The sequence below is a fragment of the Lynx canadensis genome, chromosome A1 (genome assembly GCF_007474595.2).
Source record: "Lynx canadensis isolate LIC74 chromosome A1, mLynCan4.pri.v2, whole genome shotgun sequence".
Taxonomy (NCBI): Eukaryota; Metazoa; Chordata; class Mammalia; order Carnivora; family Felidae; genus Lynx; species Lynx canadensis.
Window position 1 is genome coordinate 75,729,367 of NC_044303.2, and position 8,241 is coordinate 75,737,607.

Genomic DNA, 8,241 nt, shown 5'->3' on the forward strand with positions numbered 1-8,241 from the left:
CAGACAGAACCATGGGCGAGGCCTTCATTTGGTGGTGAGGTTGGAATCTGTGTTACCAGTGAAGAATATGGAAGGGAGCAGATCAAGGATACAGATGCATTACGTGGGCTCCTGGGGTGTGTGTGTGTGTGTGTGTGCGCGTGCCCGAGTGTGTTGGTGTTTTTTTTTTTTTTGGTTATTTTTTAAGTTTATTTATGTATTTTGAGAATGACAGAGACAACATGAGTAGGGGAGGGGCAGAGAGAGAGGGAGAGAGTGAAAATCGCAAGCAGGCTCCATGCTGTCAGGACAGAGCCTGTCGCAGGGCTTGATGTCACAAACCATGAGACCATGATCTGAACTGAAATCAAGAGTTGGATGCTTAATTAACTGAGCCACCCAGGCACCCCTAGTTTTTTTTTTTTTTTTAGAAAGCGACAAGTAGTGATTTGAAACACTGGGTATTATTTGCAGAAAAAGAAGAAGAAGAAGAAGAAGAAGAAGAAGAAGAAGAAGAAGAAGAAGAATCCAGTCAAGGAGTCAAAAATTTAGAAGGTTAGAAGGCCCTCTGAGAAAGGGTTTTTAGTCACCCCAAATTAAAAGTCACATTACACGGGATTGTTACAGGAAACAGGTGGCAAATAAATTGAGTCAATTAAAAAAAAAAAAAGAGTTCTCTTTGGCTGTGACTGGAAAGGAGATGCATTGTCAATTTAAGTGGGGTCGATGGGATTACTTTCTAAATTCTTATTTGAATTAAATGTGTGCGAAAGCCCAGCAGAACAACCTGGCCGCAGGGCAGGAAAGATGCTGTGGCGCTCACCGCTTTGCTGAGCTGCGATGCACGGCCTCACATGTTTGAAATGGACGACCACTCTGGGACCGCAATTTATAACATCGAAGGCACTTGTCACACACTGTAAAATAATGCTTTCTCGGGACATATCCAGACCATATTTTAATGAGATGCGTCTTAAGCTCGGCTTCTTACGCTGGGTAGCTTACGGTTGGAAGGATGCATCTACAGCAAAACCCGGGATGGCGAGTAACTTGTTCTGCGAGTGTTTTGCAAGAGCAGAAACCATTTCTTTTTTTTTTTTTTTAATTTTTTTAATTTAATGTTTATTTATTTTTGAGACAGAGAGAGACACAGCATGAACGGGGGAGGGGCAGAGAGAGAGGGAGACACAGAATCGGAAGCAGGCTCCAGGCTCTGAGCCATCAGCCCAGAGCCCGATGCGGGGCTCAAACTCACGGACCGCGAGCCAGAAACCATTTCTAATAAATTTTAACTGGACCCACGAGCGATGTCTTGCAATACGAGTAGAAGGTGGTGCTGAACGTCACATGATCACCACCGGAGCCAATGGTGCTTGAGATTTGGAGTGCTTTGGATTATAAACTTGTCTCTGGAATGCATTAAGCTCGCAGACCAAGGTTTTACTGTATTTCGAATCTGAAAATAGACAACGCAGAGGGAAGATCTTGACTACGTGTCGGAGCCCTCCAAAAAAAGCAGATGGCGTCATGGAATAAAATTTTCAAGCCGCTTCTTTTGAAGGGGGGAGGGGGGGAGAGGGGGGCTCTCTGTGAAGACAGGTGCACACCCTTCTGCTAACACAGCACTACCACCCACCGCTGGGAGAGGGGGAAGGCGGAGGTGGGGGAAGAGTCAGTGGGGAGACTGCACTGTGGTCTGGACACCTGCACAGGGAGGAGGGGGAAATGGATTGGGGGGACGAGCCTCCACCCCCAGTGCAGCTCTGAGACAGCCTTGGCCCGTCTGAGGGGGGACAGGAAGGGCCTGACTGTAGGACACCTCGATGCTCAGTAGCGGCTGGGAGATGTCTGGGCCAGGGCTGGCTTCAGCATGGAAACCTCAGTGGGTCCCTAATGTGCGGCATCTGGAACCTGTCAGGAAAATGCATTCCTCACACAAGGAGCAGCTTACCCCACAGCTGCCACCAAAGGAGAGGAAGAGCCTCTCTCCTACTCACTTCCATCATGGCGGCCAGGATATCTCCAGGTTCTTTGTAAAACACCAGGTTGGACAAAGCCAAGCAAGCAGAACCGTCCAGTCCTGCAGTGCTATGAACAAGGGAAAAGCATACGCGTTTATCTCTAAAATGAAACTATCCTTCCTCTACTAAGTTGAAGTGAGTTTGTCACAGACAAGCCGTGACAAGCCCTGGATGTCCTCTCTCTGACTACCACCTGCCCCCCACCCCCAACACACACGCAGAGAAATTTTTCTGAAGAGCTTTTTTTTTTTTTTTTAATTACAACTTCTGTGACATTTTTAGCAATTGTTCCACTGACCTGGTTGGAAACCCCGTGCGGACCCCAGTCCCACGTGATACAAGCATTTCATTTCGGAAACGAGAAGTCAGGAAGACAGTGGGAAACCTTCCAAGATACTTAACATCAGGTTGCAGACTTCTTTGGAGGCGAGAAAAGGAAACAAAACAAACCACACAAGAGGAAAGAAATGCTACGTTCAGTTGTTTTAAAAAAAAAAATACCTGTAAAGTGGCTGTTGCTTACAGTGGTGGTTGTGTCTGTGTGTGTTTGCCCACTAGTCCTGTGTCACCAGCGTGTCGCTTGGATGGAACATGATGGCCATTTTGAATTACAAGTGGTCTTTTTTTTTTTTTTTTTTTCTTGCCCCGCATGTCTTTTCTTTTCAAAGTGAAGGCTTCCCGTCCAATGGCCAACCGAATATTTGGGGTAGGGAGAAGGAAATCATCAGAGGGCACCTCACCTTGTGTGACAGCCCCCAGGCGCTGTTTCCTGCACACTTGCAGAAAGCCGGTTTTGGTTAGCACCCAATTGTAGCCGCGGGTAATTGGCACGCCGGTCCCCACACCCCTCTGCTAACACAATCCTGCCTCCCACCGCCACGCCCCTACACAGGTTTGAATTGCTGTGACCCCGACGAAAGGGAAAGTGGCGAACAGATAGGAGCAAACAGGTTTGTGGCAAATAATGCCCGAGCCAGCTGGCCTCGGGTTTGTTCGTCGCCACGGGGTCAGGGACCTTCTATGGTCTTAATAAACAGAATCAACTAGCTTCATATGTAGTTTGGCACTAATCTGTGGCCTATGGCATCGTTTCCTGGGGTTTAGTACGATATTAATAAAAAGGCCTATTCCAGATTAAGCACAAATCAATGCTGTACTATAAAACAGTTTTAATTTTTGCTTAAAAAAAGCGATATAGGGGTAGTGCTGTTTGTGGCATTGACTTGAATACCTGTGCAACCAGTTTCAGGTGAGATTCGCTTCACGGGTCACTTCCCTACTCGTTTATTCCCTTCAAAGCATTTCTTTTTCTGAAAGTATGGAGTTGAACACTGCATGCCGCAGTAAATCCAGGTTTTAGCCCTTGGCTTTGGAACACACTGAACTCATTACATTTGTTTGTGCAGGCTCTCTTAATCTGTTGTGACAACAAATTAGACTCTGATTTAAATTAAAGCAAATTGCAAACTAATTAGAAGTGTTTTTCTTTCTTTTCCCCTCTTCCTTCTCCGGCCCTAACATCCATCACCTGGAGTTCAATCAGATGCTGCGAGGAATGTACTCTTCTTTTCATTCAGGATTATCTTTGGGAAGTTTTAATAGAAACAAGTTTTTGTTAAGTTTACGTTCAGAGCATAGCAAGACAGCTACTAAAATAGAAAGAAAATCACTGTTCCTTTTTATTGAAGGTGTGTTTTCTACGTGTGCCCCCAGTTGTGGTCTTTGCCTATATCGTGAAGTGGGAGTGGGGTAAGACGCATCCTATGAAATAACTGGGTAGAAGATAGGATGAGATCCACAAAAGCACTCTGGTACCTTGTTTCCCCTGGTGCAAAATGTCGATTTCCCTCAAGTGTTTCTAACTTCAAACTTCAGACCATGAACTTATTGAAACTGCTGAAGATGCGTTACTACATGTTCTGTATCGTTTAAGCTTGCAAATGGAAATAGCAATAGGGGCCATGCTCGAGAGGCAAGTTGTGGAGTCCCATCACCCAAACCCTTCCACCTCCCCCCTCCCTGCATGCCTCCCTTACCCTGCACCCCCACCCCACTCCCTCTGCCCACCAGAGCCCGGCAGGGAGGCCGCCACTGGTGGTGCCATGGAAGAATGCTTCACCAGTGACGAGCTGAATTCTGGAAGTGCTCATCCCTTTCTCTGAGGCTCATGCTTCGGAAAAGCACAGCCTGACTATATGGAGTGTTCTGGATTAGTGGGGAAGTTCCAGCAGCTACCGAATTGCCCCAGGGACACAAGCATCGGAGGAGCAAATTCATTCCCAGCAGTCAGGAGATCATGGAACTACAAAATCAGCCACCCACACCACACTAATCATTTAACATCAGTATGACAATCGTTTCATTATTATAAGCATCCGTCTATAAATTGAGGAAACAATAACCTATAAAGGGTCTTCAAATGGACCACCGTTTTTACTCCGTAGATGGGTCTAACTCCACAAAACTTATCATTTCCTTCCTAAAAACGTAGTGAGCATGAGGACACGTGCCCAAGAAAAAGACAACTATAAAGCAGGGTTCGTGTCCCAAATTAGAAAGCTTACGGACTGCGGCGCAGTAAAGCTTGGAGCTACACGCTGGAAACACGTTTTGCAAACTCCTTTAAAGCAAATTAGTGATGATGATAGCAGAACACGAAGGTTCTGGAGCTCGTCTGTGTAATTAACTTGTCTTACTTTAGAAAGTATGCGCACACCATAAGGTAAAACGCGTTCCTGAAATACAAACACATTAGGAGTTCATTGAATTTTATCCCTGGCTTCCTGAACCGAAAGATAAATGTAATTTTGCCAGTGATAACAGGCGCAGTGGAAAGAACGGTTATCACATCTTTATTCCAAGGCCGTCCCTCCTCTGCTATCTTTCAAGAGGTACACATTTAAGTACTCCAGAAGAAGAGGGATATGGATATTTACATAAAAATGAAGTCATTTGGAAAAGAAGTGGAGGAATAAATTTCTATTTTAATTTTCACTGCTCCCATTTTTATTTGTACTCTTGTAAGAGGTTTTAGTCCTCTTTTATAATAATTCATTTCAGGAATTGTGTCACTCAATGGCTGACTATTGGGTACCACATTGTATCCGTTTTATTTCCTGTGACAGCCATTGTGACAAAGCCCATTTTTACTGAGATGATTCAACATGTTAATATCAACTCCAGCACATGGGAAATTATTTTTTTTTCTCATGGGGAAATGAATGTGACCACAGAAGCCTCGGCTTATAATTTGTCTCTTTGTCTCACGTAAATATAAATTGTAATAGAAAACGACGTTATTTCCCCATTTCTCCCCTTCCTCTTTTCATACATAGAACTTGTAAAGGGGGCTTTAAATCAACATGTCTGTTTTGGGAAATGTTATTGTCTGGCATTGTTGTCTGGGTTTATGTGGTTTTCTTATACATGATTGGAATTACTGTTCAGTGATACCCTGATAAAAAATTAAAAAAAAAAAAAACTTCCTGACATAACATAAAAGCAATAAAGTTCTGAGGATTGAAAATGGAAAGACTTCATCTCCAGGGTCCACATCAAAATTGGATTAGCATATCTCTAATTAGGAACTTTTACCTACTGTCTCTAACAAGGTAGATCAGATTCAGAGAAGAGAGCTCCCCTCCCACAGCAGTGGGAAAGGTCCACCAGCAACAGTCCTCACAGAAAAGAAGGCCATCTAGCACTGGTTTGATCTCCAATTCCTTGAAGACAATTCCATGGTTAGTTTGCTTGGAACACAGTTCACCCCCTATTCAGATTCCTTCAATAGGAGGATGCCTCCAGAGCAAGGAGAGTCTTATTTCATTTCTTATACTCCATTATTCCCAAGGCTGAGCTGGCTTAGATGTTCTCTCACTTTGTCTAGACCTCCTCCCATCTGAACTCCATATCTCTTTACATAGATCCATGAGCACCATGGATATTTTCTTCCAGGAACCCAGAAATCCAGAGGGGACACGGTCATGTGCTTCCCAGATACTTTATACTATTATCCTTTCTCACTCTATCACTGAGATTTTCTGAAGCTAATGTCTAAACTCAGGCATTATTACTAAGGAAGTTGCCACTGATCTTGGGGTCCACACATGTTCCCAGAATTGAAGGGAACGACGTTGACCTCTTGCATGGAATTGCTTATCAAGGCTCTCCTCTGTGGAACCATCAGATGGGTCTGAAGTGCTCCTCAGTCTACCATCCCATTTGCTTAGAGGGTCTAGGGAGCAAGAATCATTCAAATTATGCCATGGGAGTGTGCCCTTAGCTGTGTAGCTTGTGAGTGAATGCAGCGCCTTGATTGACTGGAATCTGGCTGAATGTCAAACACACAGCAAAGGAGTTTTCCTAAAGCCCCAGTAGTGGTTCCTGTATCTACATGGCACACTGGAATGGCAGTCCCATATCTGACATATAGTCCACAGTGGTGAGGCACTATTGTAATCCATGACTAGAGACTAGCTGTCCGAATGGGTCCATTTCACACACCCACATGGGGCCTATGTCTCAGGGTATGTGGCTTAATCTGCCATGTTGTATGGTGTGGGATCCTGGCATGAGTCCCCAAACTGTGCAGCATCCTTGGTTTCCATTTCTTCTAGGGTGAGTCCTCATGATTTGGCCCATTCTTGCATCTGAGGTGGTCATCATGCCCCATGGGTGGTAGACCCAATGGGCAAGCATGGTGGTTTGTGCAGCATAGGCTTGATCAGCTCCTGAGTTCCATTCATATTCTCTTTGGAGTGGTTTCCTTCCCATTCACAAATTGCTGCCAGGGACTTCATACCAATGGAGGGGACCCTTAATGGTCCAATCACTGATCTTCTGGTCACTAAATATGGCTAGCCTGTTTTCAATAGCTACAGCTCTAGATGTGTAGCAGAGAGGTGCTGGTGAGTGTTTTTCACAGCTGTCACTACCACATGGAGTTAGGTCCATTGGATAGGTCATCCTTGTCTCTTCGAACTCAAAATGTGGCCAATCCTGGATAGATATCTGTAGCAGCCCAGTGGGCTCCATCATCTTTGGGATTCATGGATCCATCCATGAAGGAAGCCATATAATCATCTGGAATGTCTTCAAACCCTGGACCCACTTGGCAAAGGGAGGGGTGAGAGCACAGGCCATTTAGCCCCCTCCAGAAAAGCAACCACTTGTTCATGGAGTCAGCTGATTCCCTGGGGCCCTGTTCAGGCTCAGTCTTGATGTACCATTTCCATTTAATGATGCAGCTTTGCAGAGCCTGCTCTCTCTTCTCAGTAGGATTAGTGAGAATTCACGTGAGGACGGACAGCTCAGGTCTTAGGGTCACTTATGGTGCATCAGCGGTCCTGTGTGCTGTTTCCAATAGGGCCCGATACCAGGTGCAGAGCTGCTATTGGAAGTGGGTGTATCTGGCGGCCACCTCAGGTAATTTACATGTCCACAATCAAGAGGTGCACTCACCCTGGTTACAGCCCTTTGCCACAGGCTCCAAACCACTTGCATAGGGGTCACTGAGACCTGTAATTCCAACAATACTTGCAGCCTTCATTAACCCCAATGGGAAGGCTGTGCCATCGCACTTTTTAAGGCCTCTAACACCTGCTGTTGTTGAATGGGGTGCAATTCAAAGGTGATTGGCCCTGATGACTGTAGGTAAACTGGATTAAAGGGGCCAAATAATACCTACAGGTGGTATATGTTGTCTCCAATAGTCCAACAGTCTTCCTGGCTATGAGTCTCTATCTTGTTGGCAGAGGCTGCTGTGGACAGTGAAAGCTCTGTTTAACTTTATTAGCAGTAGTCCTCTGACTACCAGTCCCGGTGGTCCCCAGCAACTAACTGTACTTGCCGAGCAGGTCCCGGGATCTCTGCAGGGTTGAGGCAGCTAATGTCATAGTTCAATGACCCTGTACAGTACCTGGTCACTTTGTTCCTTAATCAGGCTAGCAATGAGAATGTCATCGACATAGTGGATGACGAGTACTTCTGGAGATAAGTGTGCTTGTTGTAGATCGCGCATATTGCGGGGGGGGAGGGGGTTAAGTTGTCTCTGCAGAAGCTCAGCATAACGATCTCCCAGGCCATTCCATGGGAACACAAGTTGGTCTTCTTCACCTTTGTTTGGCAAAGAGATCGAGAAAAAGACATTAACTAGATCAATAACAGTGCGCCAGTCTCCCGTGTAGGCCTCTACTGCTTTGGTGATGGCAATGATGCCAGGTGCCTCAGTGGCCAATGGCAG